We start from the raw sequence: 23,534 nt of genomic DNA, 5'->3' as shown, positions 1-23,534 counted from the left end.
CAAGAAATAGTAGTTGAAGCAAAAGAGAGCATCAAAAGGCAAATTCAAAACACATTTAAGTCTAACATGCTTCCTATGCATAGGAATCTTGTAAATAAACAAGTTCAAGAAGCATAATGCAACAAGCATAGAAAAACTAGACAAGCTCAACTTCAAGATTTTAAGCATATACAGAGGTGTTTTAGTAACATGAAAATTTCTACCACCATATTTTCCTCTCTCATAATAACTTTCAGTAGCATCATGAGCAAACTCAACAATATAACTATCACATAAAGCATTCTTATCATGAGTCTCATGCATAAAATTATTACTACTCCCAACATAAGCATAATAAATTTTATTAGTAATAGTGGGAGCAAATTCAACAAAGTAGCTATCATTATTATTCTCATCAAGTGTAGGAGGCATAGTATAATCATCATAAAAATTACTCTCCATAGTAGGTTGTACCAAAAGACCACTATTATAATCATCATAAATAGGAGGCAAAGTATCATCAAAGAAAATTTTCTCCTCAATGCTTGGGGGACTAAAAAGATCATGAAAACCAGCTTCTCCAAGCTTAGAACTTTCTATATCATTATCAACAATGGTGTTCAAAGCTTTCATACTAATATTACTACCAGCATGCAAATAAGATTCCATAGGTTTTTTAATTTTCGCATCAAACAATCCATGTTTTAAATCAGGAAATAGAATAAGAAGCTCATTGTTGTCCATTATGCCAAACTAGTGTAAACAAGAAACAAAAAGATGCAATTGCAGGATCTAAAGGAAATAGCTTCGAGCACAAACACAATGGCGCCGAAAAGTACGTTACACTGGGACCGGAGTATGAGTGCCTTTTACCTTTCCTCCCGGCAACGGCGCCAGAAAAGTGCTTGATGTCTACGGGTGCTTCTATTCTTATAGACAGTGTTGGGCCTCCAAGAGCAGAGGTTTGTAGAACAGCAGCAAGTTTCCCTTAAGTGGATCACCCAAGGTTTATCGAACTCAGGGAGGAAGAGGTCAAAGATATCCCTCTCATGCAACCCCGCAACCACAAAGCAAGAAGTCTCTTGTGTCCCCAACACACCTAATAGGTGCACTAGTTCGGCGAAGAGATAGTGAAATACAGGTGGTATGAATAAGCAGTAGCAACGGCACCAGTAAAAGTGCTTTGCCCGAGACGATAAACAAGCAAGAGTAACACGACGAGTAGTAACGCAGTAGAAACGAGTAAACAAGCAGCGATAGCAGTATTTAGGAACAAGGCCTAGGGATTACACTTTCACTAGTGGACACTCTCAACATTGATCACATAACAGAATAGATAAATGCATACTCTACACTCTTGTTGGATGATGAACACATTGCGTAGGATTACACGAACCCTCAATGCCGAAGTTAACAAGCTCCACAATTCAATGTTCATATTTAAATAACCTTAGAGTGCAAGAAAGATCAACACGACTAAACCAAGTACTAACACAGCATGCACACTGTCACCTTCACGCTATGTAGGAGGAATAGATCACATCAATACTATCATAGCAATAGTTAACTTCATAATCTACAAGAGATCATAATCATAGCATACACCAAGTACTAACACGGATGCACACACTCGTCACCATTACACCGTGCAGGAGGAATAAAACTACTTTAATAACATCACTAGAGTAGCACATAGATAAATTGTGATACAAAACACATTGCAATCATAAAGAGATATAAATAAGCACTTCACTACGCCATTCATAACGATGAGTAAGTATTCTGTGAAATATAGCCTAAGAGACCCACACGGTGCACACACTCGTCACCTTTACACACGTGGGACAAGGAGTCTCCGGAGATCACATAAGTAAAACTCACTTGACTAGCACAATGACATCTATATTACAAGCATCATCATATGAATCTCAATCATGTAAGGCAGCTCATGAGATTATTGTATTGAAGCACATATGAGAGAGATGAACCACATAGCTACCGGTACAGCCCCGAGCCTCGATGGAGAACTACTCCCTCCTCATGGGAGCAGCAGCGGTGATGAAGATGGCGATGGAGATGGCAGCGGTGTCGATGGAGAAGCCTTCCGGGGGCACTTCCCCGCTCCGGCAGGGTGCCGGAACAGAGACTCCTGTCCCCCAGATCTTGGCTTCGCGATGGCGGCGGCTCTGGAAGGTTTCTGTGGGTTTCGTGGTTCGTAATAGGGTTTTCGCGACGGAGGCTTTAAATAGGCGGAAGGGCAGCCTCGGAGGGGGCTCGGGGGCCCACACCATAGGGCGGCGCGGCCCCCCTCCGGCCGCGCCGGGGGTGGTGTGGGGCCCCCGTGGCTTCCTCCGGCGGCTCTCGGGTGTTCCGGAAGGCTCCGGGAAAAATAGGGACCCGGGTCTTGATTTCGTCCAATTCCGAGAATATTTCTTTACTAGGATTTCCGGAACCAAAAACAGCAGAAAACAGGAACCGGCTCTTCGGCATCTTGTTAATAGGTTAGTTCCGGAAAATGCACGAATATGACATAAAGTGTGCATAAAACATGTAGGTATCATCAATAATATGGCATAGAACATAAGAAATTATCGATACGTCGGAGACGTATCAGTAGGTACAAGAAAAACAAGGTCAACCACGATTGAGCACGAGTTGACCAAAAGAGCTCTTGAGAGCATAATACAAGTAAGTACAAGATCGAACCCGGCTCTAATACCTTTCCCATGCTTTGCATTGAACATGCCGAACAATTTCTCTTTCTTATGGTTCTTTTGCAAGCATGATGATGTGATTCTTACCGTTGATGTTGCCTCAAACAAGTTGAACAATTTCTCTTTCATTTGGTTTGTTGGCACGCACGATTATGCAAATGTTGTTTTGGTGAACGTTTGGAAGCATAAGTTTTGTGTTGCAACAAACATGAGGACCAATTTCTCTTTCCAATGGTTTGTGTGCACACATGTTGATGGTATTTTGGACACTCTCCCTTATGTGTTTTTTCCAAATTCTCCACTTATTGCTTCAAGGATGTTGAACAATTTCTCTTTCTGATGCCTTGAGTGCAATAATGCACATGAGTTTCTACATGAGATGGACATCATAGTCGTCTCACAATTTGGAGTTTTTGTGTTTCCGCATTTGGAAGATGTTGAAATGAAGTTCTTACACATTGACCTTGCATATGCATTATTCTTGATATATTTGTGTTGTGCTAACGGTGTTGTGAACATGAATGGACATGTCGTTGATGATCTCATAACTTGCTTGGTCTTTGTTGTGTGAAGGTACAAGCGACTTGTGGATGAGCGTCAATGAATGGGTTCAACCCCACACATCTACTACACAAGATCTCTCGATGAGAGCACACCGGCATCTTGCTAAGGTGACCTCCTTCTACTTGAGCTCTGATACGTCCATTTTGCATCACTATTTTATATCATAATTTACTGTTATTCATTGATATATTTCATATTTAGAGACGATACTTATGTTATTTCATCTATTTTGCATGTTTCATGATTATTGGAGAATCGCGCACCGGAGTCAGGATTCTGCTGGAAAAAGCACCGTCAGAATGCAATATTTCGAAGATCAAGCAATTGACGGAAATTACACGGAAAATCTTATTTTTCCGGAAGACGGAGACAGCCGTAAGGAGGAGCCGAGGAGGGCCGCCATGGCCCCCCCATAGGCCGCCGCGGGCCCGTGCCCGGCCGCGCCGCCTTGTGGGGAGGGGGCCCACAGCCCCCTCTCGGCCTCCTCTCCTTCGCGTACTTCTTCGTCCCGAAACCTAAGCTCCAGGGGATAATCGGAAGAGACACAACCGCCTCGCGGGGCGGAAAACACCGTAGAGAAAAGAGCTCTCCGGCAGCTGAAATCCGCCGGGAAATTCCCTCCCGGAGGGGGAAATCGACGCCATCGTCACCGTCATCGAGCTGGAAATCATTGGGATCATCATCACCATCATCTCCATCATCATCACCGCCATCTCCACCGCTGCACCTCGTCACCGCTGTAACATCTAGGGTTGAATCTTGATTGTTTGATACGGGGAAACTCTCCCGGTATTGATTACTACTTGTTATTGATGCTATTGAGTGAAACTATTGAACCAAGGTTTATGTTCAGATTGTTATTCATTATCATATCACCTCTGATCATATTCCACATGATGTCTCGTGAGTAGTTCGTTTAGTTCTTGAGGACATGGGTGAAGTCTAAATGTTAGTAGTGAATTATGTTGGGTAATATTCAATGTTATGATATTTAAGTTGTGGTGTTATTCTTCTAGTGGTGTCATGTGAACGTCGACTACATGATACTTCACCTTTATGGGCCTAGGGAAATACATCTTGTATTCGTTTGCTAATTGCGGGGTTGCCGGAGTGACGAAACCTAAACCCCGTTGGTATATCGATGCAGGAGGGATAGCAGGATCTCAAAGTTTAAGGCTGTGGTTAGATTTATCTTAATTACTTTCTTGTATTTGCGGATGCTTTCAAGGGGTATAATCACAAGTATGTATTAGTCCTAGGAAGGGCGGTGCATTAGCATAGGTTCACCCACAAAACACTTATCAAAACAATGAAGATTAATCAGCTATATGAAGCGAAAGCACTAGACTAAATTCCCGTGTGTCCTCAAGAACGTTTGGTCATTATAAGTAAACAAACCGGCTTGTCCTTTGTGCTAAAAAGGATTGGTCCACTCACTGCAATTATTACTCTCGCATTTTACTTACTTGTGCTTTATTCATCTGCTATATCAAAACCCCCTGAACACTTGTCTGTGAGCATTTACAGTGAATCCTTCATCGAAACCGCTTGTCAACACCTTCTCGCTCCTTGTTGGGTTCGACACTCTTATTTATCGAAAATACTACGATACACCCCCTATACTTGTGGGTCATCAAGACTATTTTCCTGGCGCCGTTGCCGGGGAGTGAAGCGCTATTGGTAAGTGGAATTGGTAAGGAAAACTTTTACCGTACATGCTGTTTTTATTTCTCGCTCTCGTTGCTATAATTCATTATGGAGAGGTCTTCTCTTGAATTCCTATTTGGAAAATCTACTACTACCGCAAAGGTAGTGGATGAGGCGCCAGGTGAGAAAGAGGTTCCATACAAAATACCTATGAAAATTATTGAACGTGTTGTGGATAACCGCTATGAAGGGGATGGAACTGTCCATCCTGGAGATCATTTACTATTTTTACATGAATTATGCGGGTTATTCAAATGTGCAGGTATTGCTATGGATGAAGTTAGGAAGAAACTATTCTCTATATCGATGTCTGGTAAAGCGGCGCATTGGTATAAATTGCTGAAGAATAGGGATTCTCTTGATTGGGAGGACATTGTGCCTTTATTTTACTCTAAATTCTATCCTCCAAGTGAAATTCACAAAGATCGGAACCGCATATATAATTTCTGGCCTCATGATGGAGAGAGTATTGCCCAAGCATGGGGGAGATTGAAGTCTTTAATGCTCAAATGTCCCATTCATGAGCTTCCTGGTAATATTATTATTGATAATTTCTATGCAAGACTGTCTTTTCAAGATAAGACTTTGCTGGATACTTCTTGTTCTGGATCATTTACACGCAACAAAGAAGAGTTTAAAAGGGACCTTCTTGATCGGATCCAAGAGAATACTGAAGGATGGGAGAACGACAAAGGTAGAGAGTCAGGTATAAATTATGATTATGAATGCATTGAAACTTTTATGGATACTGATAAATTTCGTAATATGAGTGCTGCTTATGGTCTTGACTCTCAAGTTGTTGCAAATTTTTATAAAGCTTTTGCCTCTCATTTTGAATTGCCTAGGAAGAATTTTGATAAGTATCATGAACCTTATAAAGATAAAACTGATTCATCTATAAATAAATGTGCTGTAATTGAAACTGTTGATCATATTCTTCCTGTAGCTTATATTGAAAAAACTCATTTCCCTGTTAAAATGAAGGAGTATTCTGTTATAACTAGTGCGGTTAATAAAAGTGCAAAGAAACCTATAGAACCTGAAGAACAAATAAAGGTTGAACCTGCTATTGCAATAGTTAAGGATCTTGCTGAAAATGTAGAAGATGGTCATATTATTTTCTCGTGAAGATGCTTCTAATATTGTTTCGCATCCTAATAAGTCTAGGAAAGCCAGTTGTTCCTATGCTCTCGTTAGAATTGGTGATCATTGTTATTATGGTTTATGCGACATTGGTGCAAGTATTAGTGCCATTCCTTATGAGCTTTATATGGAGATCATGCATGAAATTGGTTCTTGTGAACTTGAAGATATTGATGTGGTTATTCGGCTAGCTAATAGAGAAACTATCTCTCCTATTGGTATTGTTCGAGATGTGGAAGTTCTATGTGGTAAGATTAAATATCCTCGCTGACTTTTTGGTACTTGGTTCTCACTGCTAGTAAGTCTTGTCCTATTATTTTTGGTAGACCTTTTCTAAATACTTGTGGAGCTGTTATAGGTTGCAAGAAGGAAAAAATTGTGACTAAATTTGTCGGTGAATCTTATGAGTTTAATTTCTCTAAATTTGCCAAAACTCCTTATAAAGCTGATTTGCCTAATAATGATTTTAGAGTTGAACAGTGTGCATCTATTGCTCTTGCTCCTAATAATCCTTTGCAGCAACATTTGGAGGATAGTGAGAGTGAAGTCTTTAGGGAAGAAAGGAATGAGCTTGATGAAATTTTCCTTCGTCAACCCATTCTTAAACACGACTTGCCGGTTGAAGATTTAGGTACAACACCACCACCAAAGGAAGATCCTATTTTCGATTTCAAACCACTACCTGATAATCTTAAGTATGCTCATATTGATGATAAGAAAATATATCCTGTTATTATTAGTTCTAAGCTTTCAGAATTTGAGGAAGAAAGGTTATTGGAAATACTGAAGAAACACCGAGGAGCTATTGGCTACACTCTTGATGACTTGAAGGGGATTTCTCCCTCGATTTGCCAACATGCTATCAACATGGAAGATGATGCAAAGCCTGTTGTTGAACATCAGCGTCGTCTAATTCCTAAGATGAAGGATGTGGTAAGGAATGAGGTATTAAAACTTCTTGAAGCTGGTATTATATATCCTATTGCTGATAGTAGATGGGTTAGTCCTGTGCATTGTGTTCCTAAGAAAGGAGGAATGACTGTTATGCCTAATGATAATGATGAGCTCATCCCTCAAAGAGTAGTTGTAGGGTATAGAATGTGCATTGATTATCGAAAAGTTAATAAGGTTACTAAGAAAGATCATTACCCTTTACCCTTTATTGATCAAATGTTAGAAAGGTTGTCTAAAAATACTCATTTTTGCTTTCTTGATGGTTATTCGGGTTCTCACAAATTGTCGTTAAAACTAAAGATCAAGAGAAAACCACTTTCACTTGTCCCTATGGAACTTATGCTTATAGACATATGTCTTTTGGTTTATGTAATGCTCCTGCTACTTTTCAAAGATGCATGTCTGCTATTTTTCATGGCTTTTCTGAGAAAATTGTAGAGGTATTCATGGATGATTTTTCTGTCTATGGGAATTCTTTTGATAATTGCTTGCGAAACCTTGATAAAGTTTTGCAGAGATGTGAAGAAACTAACCTTGTTCTTAATCGGGAGAAATGCCACTTTATGGTTAATGAAGGAATTGTATTGGGACATAAAATTTCTGAGAGAGGTATTGAAGTTGATAGAGCTAAAGTTGAAGCAATTGAGAAGATGCCCTATCCGAGGGATGTTAAAGGTATTCGTAGTGTTCTTGGTCATGCTGGGTTTTATAGGAGATTTATTAAAGATTTCTCCAAGATTTCAAAGCCTCTTACTAATCTTCTTCAAAAAGATGTACCTTTTGTTTTTGATGATGATTGTAAGGAAGCTTTTGAAACTCTAAAGAAAGCCTTAACAACTTCTCCTGTAGTTGAACCTCCTGATTGGAACTTACCTTCTGAAATTATGTGTGATGCTAGTGATTTTGCTGTAGGCGCTGTTCTTGGACAGCGAGTAGACAAAAAATTAAATGTTATTCATTATGCTAGCAAAACTCTTGATGCTGCTCAAAGAAATTATGCTACAACTGAAAAAGAATTATTAGCTGTAGTGTTTGCTTGTGACAAGTTTAGATCCTATATTGTTGATTCAAAAGTCACGATTCATACTGATCATGCTGTAATTAGATACCTTATGGCGAAGAAAGATGCTAAGCCAAGGCTTATTAGATGGGTGCTTCTTTTGCAACAATTTGATTTACATATTATAGATAGGAAAGGTGCTGATAATCCTGTTGCTGATAATTTATCTAGATTGGAAAATATTGCTTATGATCCTGTTCCTGTTAATGATAGCTTTCCAACTGAACAATTGGCTATAATAAAGGTGAGCTCGCGAGATAGTCCTTGGTATGCTGATTATGCTAATTTTATTGTTTCCAAGTACTTGCCTCCAACCTTTTCAGCTCAGCAAAGGAGGAAATTCTTTTATCACTTGAGGCATTATTTTTGGGATGACCCACACTTATATAAAGAAGGAGTAGATGGTATTCTGCGAAGATGTGTTCCCGAATATGAACAACAAGAGATATTGAGTAAGTGTCATGGTAGTGTTTATGGAGGACATCACGCCGGAGATAGAACCGCGCAAAAGGTTCTACAATCAGGTTTTTATTGGCCAACTCTCTTCAAAGATGCAAGAAAGTTTATTTTATCTTGTGATGAATGTCAAAGGGTTGGTAATATCTCCGGACGCAATGAAATGCCTATGAATTATACTCTTGTTATTGAACCATTCGATTGCTGGGGATTTGACTTCATGGGTCCTTTCCCTTCTTCAGAAGGTAACACTCATATACTTGTCGCTGTTGATTATGTTACTAAATGGGTGGAAGCCATACCCACAAAAAGTGCTGATGGTGAGACTTCTTTAAAAATGCTTTTAGATATTATTTTTCCTAGATTTCGAGTACCTAGATATATTATGACTGATGGAGGTTCTCATTTTATTCATGGTGGTTTTAGAAAAACTCTTGCTAAATATGGTATTAATCATAGAATTGCTTCCGCTTATCATCCTCAAACTAGTGGGCAAGTAGAATTATCTAATAGAGAGATTAAATCTATCTTGCAAAAGACCGTTAATAAATCTAGAAAGAACTGGGCAATTAAATTAAAGGAAGCACTATGGGCTTATAGAACTGCTTATAAAAATCCTATGGGTATGTCACCTTATAAAATGGTTTATGGGAAAGCTTGTCATTTACCTTTAGAACTAGAGCACAAAGCTTATTGGGCTGTAAGAGAACTAAATAAAGATTCTAAACTTGCCGATAAGAAGAGATTGCTACAATTGAGTTCTCTAGATAAATGGAGAAGTGAAGCTTATGAAAATGCTAAACTCTTTAAAGAGAAAGTTAAGAAATGGCATGATAGAAGAATTATCAAAAGAGAATTTAATGTGGGAGACAAAGTCCTATTGTATCGGTCTCGTCTCAGATTTTTTGCAGGAAAATTACTCTCAAAATGGGAAGGACCATATGTCATTGTGGAGGTGTATCGTTCAGGGGCAATTAAAATTAGTTCTCTGCAAGGTGATGCCACACAAGTAGTGAATGGACAAAGACTCAAGCATTATATCTCTGGTGATTCTTATAATGAAGATGTTGATGTTATCCAAGTGGTGACTCCGAAGCTTTCATCAAAGGTCAAATTGACGAGCTACGCAGAGTTCGACTTTGAATAGGTAACAGTTCTGGTAATAAAAAGTCCGCCATTAACTTTACGAACAATGTTTTTGCTATTTTCGGAAAATATGAAAAATTACGAGATCGAAACGGAGTGGAGGAGACGCATGAGGGCGTGCCCCCATAGGCCGGCGCGGGCCCCAGCCTGGCCGCGCCGCCCTATGAGGACGGCGCCCCGGTGTCCCTCTCCGACTCTGGTTCGACCTGGTACTTTCCTTGTGTCGTGAAAATTTCTGCTACATAATCCCCCGGACCCCTGGAGGTCCGTATAACGTTTTCTCGTCGTGTTTTGTTTCGAGCTGTTTTCTGCCAGGATCTGTTTTTAATCTAGAAGCACCATGGTCTCCAACAACAAGGACAAGAAGCCTTTGGAGGAAGATATTCAAGACCCCGATTTGAAGAAGGAAGTCGAGAGCGAGGATGAAGGAGAAGTGGAGGAAGTTCCTCGAGTGTACCCGCGCGCCACCGTCGCAAGCATCGGAGTGGTGGCAAATCCGTTCAATACCAAGAAGAGCGCACGGATTAGCACCGGAGGAGGAGTCCCACGTCATTACCTAGCTCCAAGGACATCTCCTCCAGGCACTTACAAACCCTTCCACATTCTAATTCATAATATTCAAACTGAAAGGGTTCCCAAGGCAGTATTGCCAAGCAATTGGGATATAGATCTAACACTGCAGGAAGGATGAAGCCTGAAGCTGAAGAGTGGGGAAACAACTCTAAGAGTTGGGACTCACCGTCTGACATACTTCTTAACCGCGTCGAGCAAAACTCGGAGCTGATCCGCAACCTCACGTACGAGATTGATGAGTTAAAGGAGCTAGTTAAGAAGCTTATCAAGGATTCACCATCATCACCGAAGGAGTAATTCATCATCGGTATTGGCATCCCCTTGGTTTGTTCCAAGCTTGGGGGAGTGCCGCGGTATCATATCATCACTATCTTTTACCTTTTTACTATCAAGTAGTGTCATATCATGAGTAGGGAAGTTATCATATAAGATAGTTTGCAGTGTGGAAGTATCTCTCTTTAGTTAGTTATCTATGTATCCCTTGGTGTGAGTTATCGTTATGGAATATTAATGAGAAGTTTTATCATTTACATATTGCACATCTTATTTTAGTTTGCAATCTCTATTATGTGATTGATCTTGTTGTTAGTATTGTTATCACTTTGGGAGCATTGCTTAAATCTATTTGGTTTTGGCAAACTTAGCATTGGTCAATAGTAACAACACTTTGAGTTTAAGTAGAAAAGAGAAAATACATGTAGATATGTTGTTTCATTATCTTTCTTTCTTGTTAGCTATGATCTTAGTATTCTGAAGTTAAAATTGTTTGTGCTTACAAGGAAGATGCATGATTGTTTCTATCACATGTATGTTTGTTTGTTTCCCTCAACTCTTATGCTTGTTAATCAAGCTTGCTAGCCAAAAACCTTGTTAATCGTGCATCCAAACCTTTAGACCAAACCTATGCCATCAGTGTCCACCATAACTACCTATTATGTGGTATTTCAAACCATTCCAAGTAAATTCTCATGTGCTACCTTTAAACCTTCAAAATGCTTCTCAATTTGTGCTGATGTTTTATAGCTCATGAGGAAGTATGTGGTGTTTATCTTTCAATCTTGTCATTTACTCCTGACAGACTTTCATAATGGACTAGTGGCACATCCGCTTATCCAATAATTTTGCAAAAAGAGCTGGCAACGGGGTTCCCAGCCCCAATTACTCAACTTTCATTAATAATTCTCTTCACATGTTTTGCCCTGATTTATCAGTAAGCAACTTAAATTGCAAATAGACACTCCTCCATGGTATGTGATTGATGGAAGGCACCCGAGGATTCGGTTAGCCATGGCTTGTGTAAGCAAAGGTTGGGGGAGTGTCATCCATAATAAAACTAAAGTACGTGTGTAAACAAAAGAGAAGAGGGATGATTTACCTTGCCGGTAGAGATAACGTCCTTCATAGGAGCCGCTCTTGAAAGTCCGGTTGACGAGGTAGTTAGAGTACCCACTATCAGTCGTTGACAACAACAAACACCTCTCAAAATAATTTTACTCCTGTTTTACAAATGAAAAGCTCTAGCACATGTTAATCCCTGCTTCCCTCTGCGAAGGGCCTTTATTTTACTTTATGTTGAGTCAGTAAACCTATTTACCTCCATCTTAAGCAAGCAATTGAGTTGTTGTGATCCAACCATCTATATTGTGATCTACTTAATCATGCCTTTTATTCTTCCTTGTTTAGTACAAGTTTTATCTGAATGAATATAGCTTTGAAGATTATCGATGATTATGAGGAGATTATTATGATTGAGTATGCAAGTTTTGCTATAAGCTTTAATATAAGAGCGCTGCTCGATAAATAAGTACAACTCGTTAACCGTTCTTTGACCAAGAACGAAGTTTGCCATCACCAATTATGATTTCCTATGCACCTTTATTTGTGATTTCCTTTTACTTGTTTCAAGCTGAATCATATGGGGAAGTTGTTCACTAGAATGTCTTGTGTGAATTAATATGATGCTTCTTGTCCGTATTTTATTTATCGACTCTTCACTCCATAAACATGTGGTCTTGTTTCATCGAGTTCCGCTTCGCTTGGGGACAAGCGAAGTCTAAGCTTGGGGGGAGTTGATACGTCCATTTTGCATCACTATTTTATATCATAATTTACTGTTATTCATTGATATATTTCATATTTAGAGATGATACTTATGTTATTTCATCTATTTTTCATGTTTCATGATTATTGGAGAATCGCGCACCGGAGTCAGGATTCTGCTGTAAAAAGCACCGTCAGAATGCAATATTTCAGAAGATCAGCAATTGACGGAAATTACACGGAAAATCTTATTTTTCCAGAAGACGGAGACAACCAGAAGGAGGAGCCGAGGAGGGCCGCCATGGGCCCCCCATATGATTCTCAATCATGTAAGGCAGCTCATGAGATCATTGTATTGAAGTACATAGGAGAGAGATTAACCACATAGCTACCGGTACAACCCTTAGCCTCGATGGAGAACTACTCGCTCCTCATGGGAGACAGCAGCGTTGATGAAGATGGCGGTGGTGTCGATGGAGGAGCCTTCCGGGGGCACTTCCCCGTCCCGACGGTGTGCCGGAACAGAGACTCCTGTCCCCCAGATCTTGGCTTCGCGATGGCGGCGGCTCTGGAAGGTTTCTCGTACCGTTGCTTTTTCGTCTCGAAGTTTTAGGTCAGGGACCTTTAAATAGGCGAAGATGCGGAGTCGGAGGGGGTCTGGGGCCACCACACAACAGGGCGGCGCGCCTGGCTCCTTGGCCGCGCCGCCCACACGTGTGGGGCCACCAGGGCTCCCCTCTGGTGCCTCTCGGGTGTTCTGGAAGCTTCTTGAAATTATAAGATGCTAGGCGTTGATTTCGTCCAATTCCGAGAATATTTCCTTACTAGGATTTCTGAAACCAAAAACAGCAGAAAACAGGAACTGGCACTTCTGTAGGATAACGTTGCATAGAAAACAAAAATTTTCCTACCACGAACACGCAATCCAAGCCAAGATGCAATCTAGAAGACGGTAGCAACGAGGGGTATCGAGTCTCACCCTTGAAGAGATTCCAAAGCCTACAAGATGAGGCTCTTGTTGCTGCGGTAGACGTTCACTTGCCGCTTGCAAAAGCGCGTAGAAGATCTTGATCACGATCGGTTCCGGCGCCACGAACGGGCAGCACCTCCGTACTCGGTCACACGTTCGGTTGTTGATGAAGACGACGTCCACCTCCCGTTCCAGCCGGGCAGCGGAAGTAGTAGCTCCTCTTGAATCCGACAGCACGACGGCGTGGTGTCGGTGGCGGTGGAGAACTCCGGCGGAGCTTCGCTAAAGCACGCGGGAGCTATGGAGGAGAGGGGGGCGGCTAGGGTTTGGGGGGGGGTGGCCGGCCACTCAAGGGGGGCGGCCAGGCTGTGGTCTTGGGGTGGCCGGCCCCCTCCCCTTGGCCCCTCATTATATAGGTGGAACCCCAAGAGGTGGTGTCCAAGTCTTCGAATAAGACCCGAACAAAAAACCTCCATAGGAGGGGGAAACCTAGCCAAGCTAGGACTCCCACCAAGGTGGGAGTTCCACCTCCCATGTGGGGTGGCCGGCCCCCATAGGGGAGTCCACTTGGGACTCCTCCCCCACTAGGGTTGGCCGGCCATGGAGGTGGAGTCCCATGTGGACTCCACCTTCCTTGGTGGTTTCTTCCGGACTTTTCTAGAACCTTCTAGAACCTTCCATAGAACCTTCCGCGACATTTTATTCACATAAAATGACATCCTATATATGAATCTTATTCTCCGACCATTCCGAACTCCTCGTGATGTCCGGGATCATATCCGGGACTTCGAACAAATATTCCAACTCCATTACATATTCAAGAACTACCATTTCAACATCCAACTTTAAGTGTGTCACCCTACGGTTCGTGAACTATGCGGACATGGTTGAGTACTCACTCGACCAATAACCAATAGCGGGATCCGGAGATCCATAATGGCTCCCACATATTCAACGATGACTTTAGTGATCGAATGAACCATTCACATACGATACCAATTCCTTTTGTCACGCGATATTTTACTTGTCCGAGGTTTGATCTTCGGTATCACTCCATACCTTGTTCAACCTCGTTTCTCGACAAGTACTCTTTACTCGTACCGTGGTATGTGGTCTCTTATGAACTCATTCATATGCTTGCAAGACATTAGACGACATTCCACCGAGAGGGCCCAGAGCATATCTATCCCTCATCGGGATGGACAAATCCCACTGTTGATCCATATGCCTCAACTCATACTTTCCGGATACTTAATCCCACCTTTATAACCACCCATTTACGCAGAGTGGCGTTTGATGTAATCAAAGTACCTTTCCGGTATAAGTGATTTACATGATCTCATGGTCATAAGGACTAGGTAACTATGTATCGAAAGCTTATAGCAAATAACTTAATGACGAGATCTTATGCTACGCTTAATTGGGTGTGTCCATTACATCATTCATATAATGATATAACCTTGTTATTAATAACATCCAATGTTCATGATTATGAAACTAATCATCCATTAATCAACAAGCTAGTTTAAGAGGCATACTAGGGACTTCTTTGTTGTCTATATATCACACATGTACTAATGTTTCGGTTAATACAATTATAGCATGATATATAAACATTTATCATAAACATAAAGATATAAATAATAACCACTTTATTATTGCCTCTAGGGCATATCTCCTTCAGTCTCCCACTTGCACTAGAGTCAATAATCTAGTTTACATTTGTAAAGATATAACACCTTGGCCTTCTGGTGCTTTATCATGTTTCGCTCACGAGAGAGGTTTTAGTCAACGGATCTGACATGCTCGAAACCGTATGTATTTTGTAATTCATTTGCGTCTCAACGCATCACTCATTTCCAAATGAGTCGGCATTAAATATGTTTGGTCTTCTGGTGGAACCTTAATTCCGCGGTCTGAAATATGTCACTAATATTGTCACACACAATATAGCTTCAAAGTTCTGACTCTGTCGGAAATACACCAAGTTCTCAAAGAACCTCTTGACTTTAACATCCTTTGTCATTGTCAAAACAATGACATACTCTGCCTTCTTTTGTAGATTCCGTCACAATATTTAGAACTCTTCTAAATCTAGCATAGACAACTTCTAGCTCATTGTGCTACCTTTTAAACAACACTTAGTCTAATTTGAGATTGAAATTATATTTTATATGTGACAAAACCAATATCGGTGTAACACCTTACGACGATTTGTTTGTCATTTCTTCATAGAAAAATATATATATATATATCCTTAGTTCTTCTAAAGTACTCAAGAATATTCTTACTCGTTATCCAATGATCATCATATGAATCATTCCGGTATATGCTCATAACACTTTATAGCACATGATATTGGATTGTGTACATATTATTCGTGATCTATAATCACTCATGTGTTTTTACTCATTGAGTGTCATATACACTCAAGTCTTGTTAAACCTTCACATGACAAGAACATTTTCTTAATTTATCTATATTGAACTACTTCAATATCCATCATATGTACTTTGACTTAAAATTATTTATGTGTTTCAATCTATCTTCATAGATCTTGACACTAAATTTGTTTCAGTACATATCCTTTCATTGAAGTTAATTCTCAATGAAACCTTTTAATCAAGTATATAATTACATCATTTATAACCAACTATATGTCACCTACATAAAGTATTATAAATGTGTCTTAGCGCTCCCACTTAATTTCTTGCAAATGCAAGCCTCTTCATCGTCTTTGATGAAATCAAAAACTCTTTGACTATTTCATCTGGTGAAGATTCCAACTCCGCAATACTTACTTCATCCAATTGAAGTTTGTATACCTATCTAGTATTCCACGGACCAACAAAACTCTTGGTTGTATCTTGTATACACCTTTAATACATACTTCTGATAAGTAATGTATTTTGCCATCCTTCTAACATATCTCATAAAAGAAATATGTAGTGATTACTAGAATAATCCATATAGACTATAAGCATTGCTACGGAAGATCTAATCTTGTCGTAGTCAACTCTTTGAACTTTGTCGTAAACAACTTTTCGACAAGTCAAGCTTCTTCAAAGATATTTCATCCAAGTCCATCAATTTTATAGATCCATTTACTTTCAAAAAGTATTCATCTATCTTGGATTTCATGGCGTATAGCCATTTTAACTGAGTCGTGGCCCATCATAACTTCTTTGTTTGTAGTTGGTTTATCATTTGTTCAAAATCAATCCTTTGTTCACAAATCATTTATTTGATCACAAAGTAAACCATACCTACAAGATTCAATATGTACTTCGATCTCCATGGCTAAAACACTTTGTAGTCATGGGAGCCATGATTGTTATGGCCGCTTCCGAAACCAATTCCGATGCTGCGCTACTCTGATCATTATGCTCAGGTTCATAAACCTTATCAAATTATATTGTCCTCCCACTCAAATACTTCACTAGAAACAATTTCTCGAAATAAGAAACATTGACAAACACTTTTGTCTTTGTCTTGTGGGAAGAATTCCCAATTAAATCTCTGGGATAACCAACAAAGACATTCATCCGATTTTGGTTGTAAACTCTTAGACCAAAATTTAAAGAAAAGACTATTAGGGTTTATACCCATATCATAACTCGTATGATGTCATTTCAACGGATCATGATGATGCTCTATTCAGTGTAAAAGCGGTAGTCACTAAAGCATAATCCACAAAAATATAATGGCGTCATAATGTTTTATCTCATCATTAATCCAACAAGGTTTGGATACATATCTCGGATACTATATCATCATTATGATACTCCAAGAAATGTGAGTTGTAGAATAACTCTCTTAGATGTTCGCTAAAACTCGTAATTCAAATATTTCCACCATGATCCAATCATAGATATTTGATTTTTCTATTACGATGATTTCCACTTCATGCTGAAATTTATTTGAAGCTATTCAAATGTTTTAAACTTCTTCCTTATCGAATATATCCACATATATATACTCAATTCATTGTTGGAAGTTTTCATGAAGTAGAAGAATCTCCCGCACACAACTATGCTCAGTGAACCACATACATCATCATGTATGTTTTCACTAAGTTAGTTGCCCGTTCAACTCTTGGCCTATGAACGGTATTTTAGTCATTTCTCTTTTAGAAAATATTTGCAAGCGCCAAACGATTCAAAAAATCAAATGACTCCAAAATCCATTTGCATGGAGTTCCTTCATGCGTTCCTTTCTAACATGACCTAAATGGCGGTTCCACAAATAAGTGGAATTCAAATCATTTGCCTTATGGCATTTTAGCGTCAGTGTTATGTATGTGTGTTTTCACCATTAAGATTCATAATAACTTATCCATCGTATATGGAGTAATGTCATAACTTGAACAACTCATTGTTTTCATTTGACCAGAGCAAAATAACAATTATTAAGTTCTTTATTATAAATTCTAAGGGCTAGGTAGAATGCCAACGACAAACATAATAACACTTTATTATGTTCCAGACGTGCATTATTACCATATTCCTTATCACTCACTTAGGCCATTGTATTCTTGTATTGCGTTGTTTTGTATGACACTTCATACCAACCAATATGGTACAAATACCCAAGAATTTCATTGTGTGACCAAATGAGGAATACATCCATAACATGTATATCATTTATATACACCTGAGCTAGACTTTCTAGTCTTTTCTTTCTTTCTGCCAAAATATCTTTTGTAGTTTCTCTTTTAGCTTTCCTCATTCTCAGAAAACACTTCACCTTCAATAACTTCTAGGTTTGTTGGTAAAATACCAATAACCTTGAGGTTCTTACTTTGAAGTTTATCATCATATGACAAGTGTTCCAAATTTCACTATTAGTAACTTTGTGATATGATGAACAATTTCACTCATAATTTTATCCATTATATCATGACGACTTTCCGAGACCATGTCTGTACATGCTAGGCTCGTAAAGTTTAACCTCGCATTCGCATGTGCAAATCTGGCTTGCACCCGTTGTATGCACACGTAGAATCTATCACACCCGATCATCACGTGATGCTTCGAAACGACGAGTCTTAGCAACGGTGCATACTAAGGACGATAACTTCATGGATATGCGAATATTATTAGTGCCCCAATAGTTGGAGGATTGTGACGCCTGGCGTCTTCAACCTTCATACATTCCCATAAAACTTATGAGTTTATGTAGTCTCACCAAATTTATATTCTATCATCTTGCAATAAGATCTTAGATATCACATATATCTCGTACCTTGATTATTTCTGAAAACTAAATTTTCAGCTCCTTACTTTTCAAACAGATTTGAACTTCAAGTTTCACGGAGACAAGATAACTTTAGGTACTAATTGAAACCATAGCTCTCTGAATCAACAAAGTGAGTTTCACTAAATGTTTGCAATAGGACATAATCATTTCTTGATTCATTAACAATACGGTACCAAACCGTAAAGTTTCTAGTCAGATTTTAACAGTATTTCTATCTCAATTATAAGACTAGCGCATAGTAGTAAACGGATGCCAATACTACAAAATTAATTCAAAATACTACTCAGACTATGTTTATGATAATTAGTTCATGTTTTAATCTAATTACTAATGAACTCCCACTTAATACAACATCCCTCATAGTTGTTAAGTGGTACACGATCCAAATCCACTACACCAAAACCGATCATCACGTGAGATGATGTAGCTTCAATGGTGAACATCAACATGTTGATCATATCATCCATATGACTCGTGTTCAACCTTTCGGTTTCCGTTGTCCCGAGGCCATGTCCGTACATGCTAGGCTCGTCAAGCAAACCCAAGTATTCCGCGTGTGCAACATGGCTTACACTCGTTGTATGTCGAGTTTATCACACCCGATCATCACGAGATGCTTCAAAACGTCGAACAATGCAACGGTGCATACGAGGGAAGAACACTTTATTATCTTGATATTAATGTGAGGGATCATCTTATAATGCTACCGTCGCGATCTAAGCAAAATAAGATGCATAAAAGGATTAACATCACATGCAGTTCATATGTGATATGATATGGCCCTTTGTCTTTGCGCCTTCGATCTTCATCTCTAAAGCACGGACATGATCTCCATCATCAACGGGCATGATCTCCATCATCGTCGGCGTAGCGTCAAGGTTCATGGCGCCGTCTTCATGGTTGTTCACCTCATGTAGCAACTATTACAACTACTTTGAAATACTACTCAACATGAAAATTAAAGACAACCATAAGGCTCCCGCCGGTTGCCACAATACAATAATGATCATCTCATACATATTCATCATCACATTATGGCCATATCACATCACCAAACCCTGCAAAAACAAGTTAGACGTCTCTAATTTGGTTTGCATATTTTACGTGGTTTAGGGTTTTCGAGTAAGATCTAATCTACCTACGAACATGAACCACAACGGTGATACTAGTGTTGTCAATAGAAGAGTAAGTTGAATCTTCACTATAGTAGGAGAGACGAGACACCCGCAAAGCCTCTTATGCAATACAAGTTGCATGTCGAACGAGGAACAAGTCTCATGAACGCGGTCATGTAAAGTTAGTCCGAGCCGCTTCATCCCACTATGCCACAAAGATACAAAGTACTCAAACTAAAGATAACAAGAGCATCAACGCCCACAAAACCATTGTGTTCTACTCGTGCAACCATCTATGCATAGACACGGCTCTGATACCACTGTAGGATAACGTTGCATAGAAAACAAAAATTTTCCTACCACGAACACGCAATCCAAGCCAAGATGCAATCTAGAAGACGGTAGCAACGAGGGGTATCGAGTCTCACCCTTGAAGAGATTCCAAAGCCTACAAGATGAGGCTCTTGTTGCTGCGGTAGACGTTCACTTGCCGCTTGCAAAAGCGCGTAGAAGATCTTGATCACGATCGGTTCCGGCGCCACGAACGGGCAGCACCTCCGTACTCGGTCACACGTTCGGTTGTTGATGAAGACGACGTCCACCTCCCGTTCCAGCGGGCAGCGGAAGTAGTAGCTCCTCTTGAATCCGACAGCACGACGGCGTGGTGTCGGTGGCGGTGGAGAACTCCGGCGGAGCTTCGCTAAAGCACGCGGGAGCTATGGAGGAGAGGAGGCGGCTAGGGTTTGGGAGGGGGTGGCCGGCCACTCAGGGGGGCGGCCAGTGCTATGGTCTTGGGGTGGCCGGCCCCTCCCCTTGGCCCCTCATTATATAGGTGGAACCCCAAGAGGTGGTGTCCAAGTCTTCGAATAAGACCCGAACACAAAACCTTCCATAGGAGGGGAAACCTAGCCAAGCTAGGACTCCCACCAAGGTGGGAGTTCCACCTCCCATGTGGGGTGGCCGGCCCCTAAGGGGAGTCCACTTGGGACTCCTCCCCCACTAGGGTTGGCCGGCCATGGAGGTGGAGTCCCATGTGGACTCCACCTTCCTTGGTGGTTTCTTCCGGACTTTTCTAGAACCTTCTAGAACCTTCCATAGAACCTTCCGCGACATTTTATTCACATAAAATGACATCCTATATATGAATCTTATTCTCCGGACCATTCCGGAACTCCTCGTGATGTCCGGGATCATATCCGGGACTTCGAACAAATATTCCAACTCCATTACATATTCAAGAACTACCATTTCAACATCCAACTTTAAGTGTGTCACCCTACGGTTCGTGAACTATGCGGACATGGTTGAGTACTCACTCTGACCAATAACCAATAGCGGGATCTGGAGATCCATAATGGCTCCCACATATTCAACGATGACTTTAGTGATCGAATGAACCATTCACATACGATACCAATTCCTTTTGTCACGCGATATTTTACTTGTCCGAGGTTTGATCTTCGGTATCACTCCATACCTTGTTCAACCTCGTTTCCCGACAAGTACTCTTTACTCGTACCGTGGTATGTGGTCTCTTATGAACTCATTCATATGCTTGCAAGACATTAGACGACATTCCACCGAGAGGGCCCAGAGTATATCTATCCGTCATCGGGATGGACAAATCCCACTCGTTGATCCATATGCCTCAACTCATACTTTCCGGATACTTAATCCCACCTTTATAACCACCCATTTACGCAAGTGGCGTTTGATGTAATCAAAGTACCTTTCCGAGTATAAGTGATTTACATGATCTCATGGTCATAAGGACTAGGTAACTATGTATCGAAAGCTTATAGCAAATAACTTAATGACGAGATCTTATGCTACGCTTAATTGGGTGTGTCCATTACATCATTCATATAATGATATAACCTTGTTATTAATAACATCCAATGTTCATGATTATGAAACTAATCATCCATTAATCAACAAGCTAGTTTAAGAGGCATACTAGGGACTTCTTTGTTGTCTACATATCACACATGTACTAATGTTTCGGTTAATACAATTATAGCATGATATATAAACATTTATCATAAACATAAAGATATAAATAATAACCACTTTATTATTGCCTCTAGGGCATATCTCCTTCAACTTCGGCATCTCGTCAATAGGTTAGTTCCAGAAAATGCATAAAAATGACATAAAGTGTGAACAAAACATGTAGGTATTGTCATAAAACTAGCATGGAACATAAGAAATTATAGATACGTTTGAGACGTATCAGTCATCAAGCTCTCTTGCTAAATCCATTGAACTTTGGCTACGCTTTGATTGCTCCTTTGCTTTTCTTGTGCTATTGATAGGGCTCTTGACAAGTGAAGGGACATTCAAGCGTTGGTGTCATCTACCTCCTCTACACATTCATGAAGACTCATCGTCGATGACGACTCTTTTCAAGTGGGGGAGATGATGCAGCCCGACCTTCGGTCTTATCCGCATCATGGTCATCATCAAGAACTACGCTCAAGTCCGACGTCACGGAAGCATGGAAGAGGAGACGGAAGAAGGAGACGCGTCTAGGAAGGCCGGCACTACCGCCACCCTGCTCGACGCCGGAGGAAGACGACACTATCGCCATGCCTACGCCGACACCGCCGTCCCCACTACGAAGCTCATAATATAAACCATCCCACTATGCTCTTTGTATGCCTAAACTACCCCTCCTTAGTGGCTCCCTATATATAGGCTCCCATCTCCCCTTGATTAGGTAGACATAACTTGAGTGAGAACTTGGCTTATGCCTCCACCATCCCTTTGGGATTAGGGAAACCCCCTCCTCTCTTAGACACAAATCTATGAGTTGTATCAAGGCACTCCTTATATGATTTATCTTTCGCACTTGTGATTCTACCGCGGTCTCTCACACGTGTGACTCCATAGATCGTATATCGGTCTTTCTCTCGGGGATTCTACCTCGTGTCTCTCCTTGAGGGATTCTATCGTGATAGTTGTTCGGGCTATCGGGAGTGAACCGGAATTGTATCGGGTTGTGTTGCGTGCGTTCGCCGTGTTCTTCGTCGTGTTCTTCGTGTTCATCCCTCACCCCCTCTTGTTCTTGGTCAATTCGTGAGATCGGGCAACCCACGTGGCCTTAGGCCCCATCAATAACCAAAATCCTAAAGTAGTGTGGCGACACAATTATATTGGGTACTTTTCTTAACAGTTAGCTTAAAGCATTAAACATCTTTTGCTAAAATAGAAACACTATATTCATTTAAGTTTGTGTCACTTGTATGTATTAATGTATTATGATGTGTTTGTCATGATTTATATACTTAAATATCTTGCTAGATGGTTCTAGATCGTGTGAGTCTGACCTATTTTAATAGAGATTTAAAGCATAAGGTTATCGGATTAATTCATGCCAATTTCGTGTAACTGGAGAATGTCACAGCAACATGGCTTACAAAAAATGCTACTCCAAAAATGGCGTTACTTAGATATATATCCAGTGCGAAAATGACATTTTATTGAAGTATCCAAGTGTTGGCATTGATATGTTTCACAAGTTCTTTTTCTAGTTGTAATTTTGAGTACAAAAAATCTTTTTGTAGGCATTATTTTGAATACACAATTTTTAGGTTAATTAGTAGTGGCATATACAAATTAGGATTTTGTATTTTAGTTCATTCTCGGATGTTCTCCTAGTCACACTTATTGCCTGGCTTCCTTTGGTTGCTCCTCATTCTCTGTTAGTGAAACATACCATTTCATCCTTGGAGGTTTTTCCAATTTACTAGTAAAGCATACTTGTAAGTTTCTTACTTGGCCTCAAATGTTTTTCTAGCATAGTGTACGATATAATACTAAATAAATCGAGAGTATCAAGTATCGTTTTTCTT

This window comes from Lolium rigidum, chromosome 3 (assembly GCF_022539505.1).
Source record: "Lolium rigidum isolate FL_2022 chromosome 3, APGP_CSIRO_Lrig_0.1, whole genome shotgun sequence".
NCBI classification, from domain to species: domain Eukaryota; kingdom Viridiplantae; phylum Streptophyta; class Magnoliopsida; order Poales; family Poaceae; genus Lolium; species Lolium rigidum.
This window is presented reverse-complemented; position numbering follows the sequence as displayed.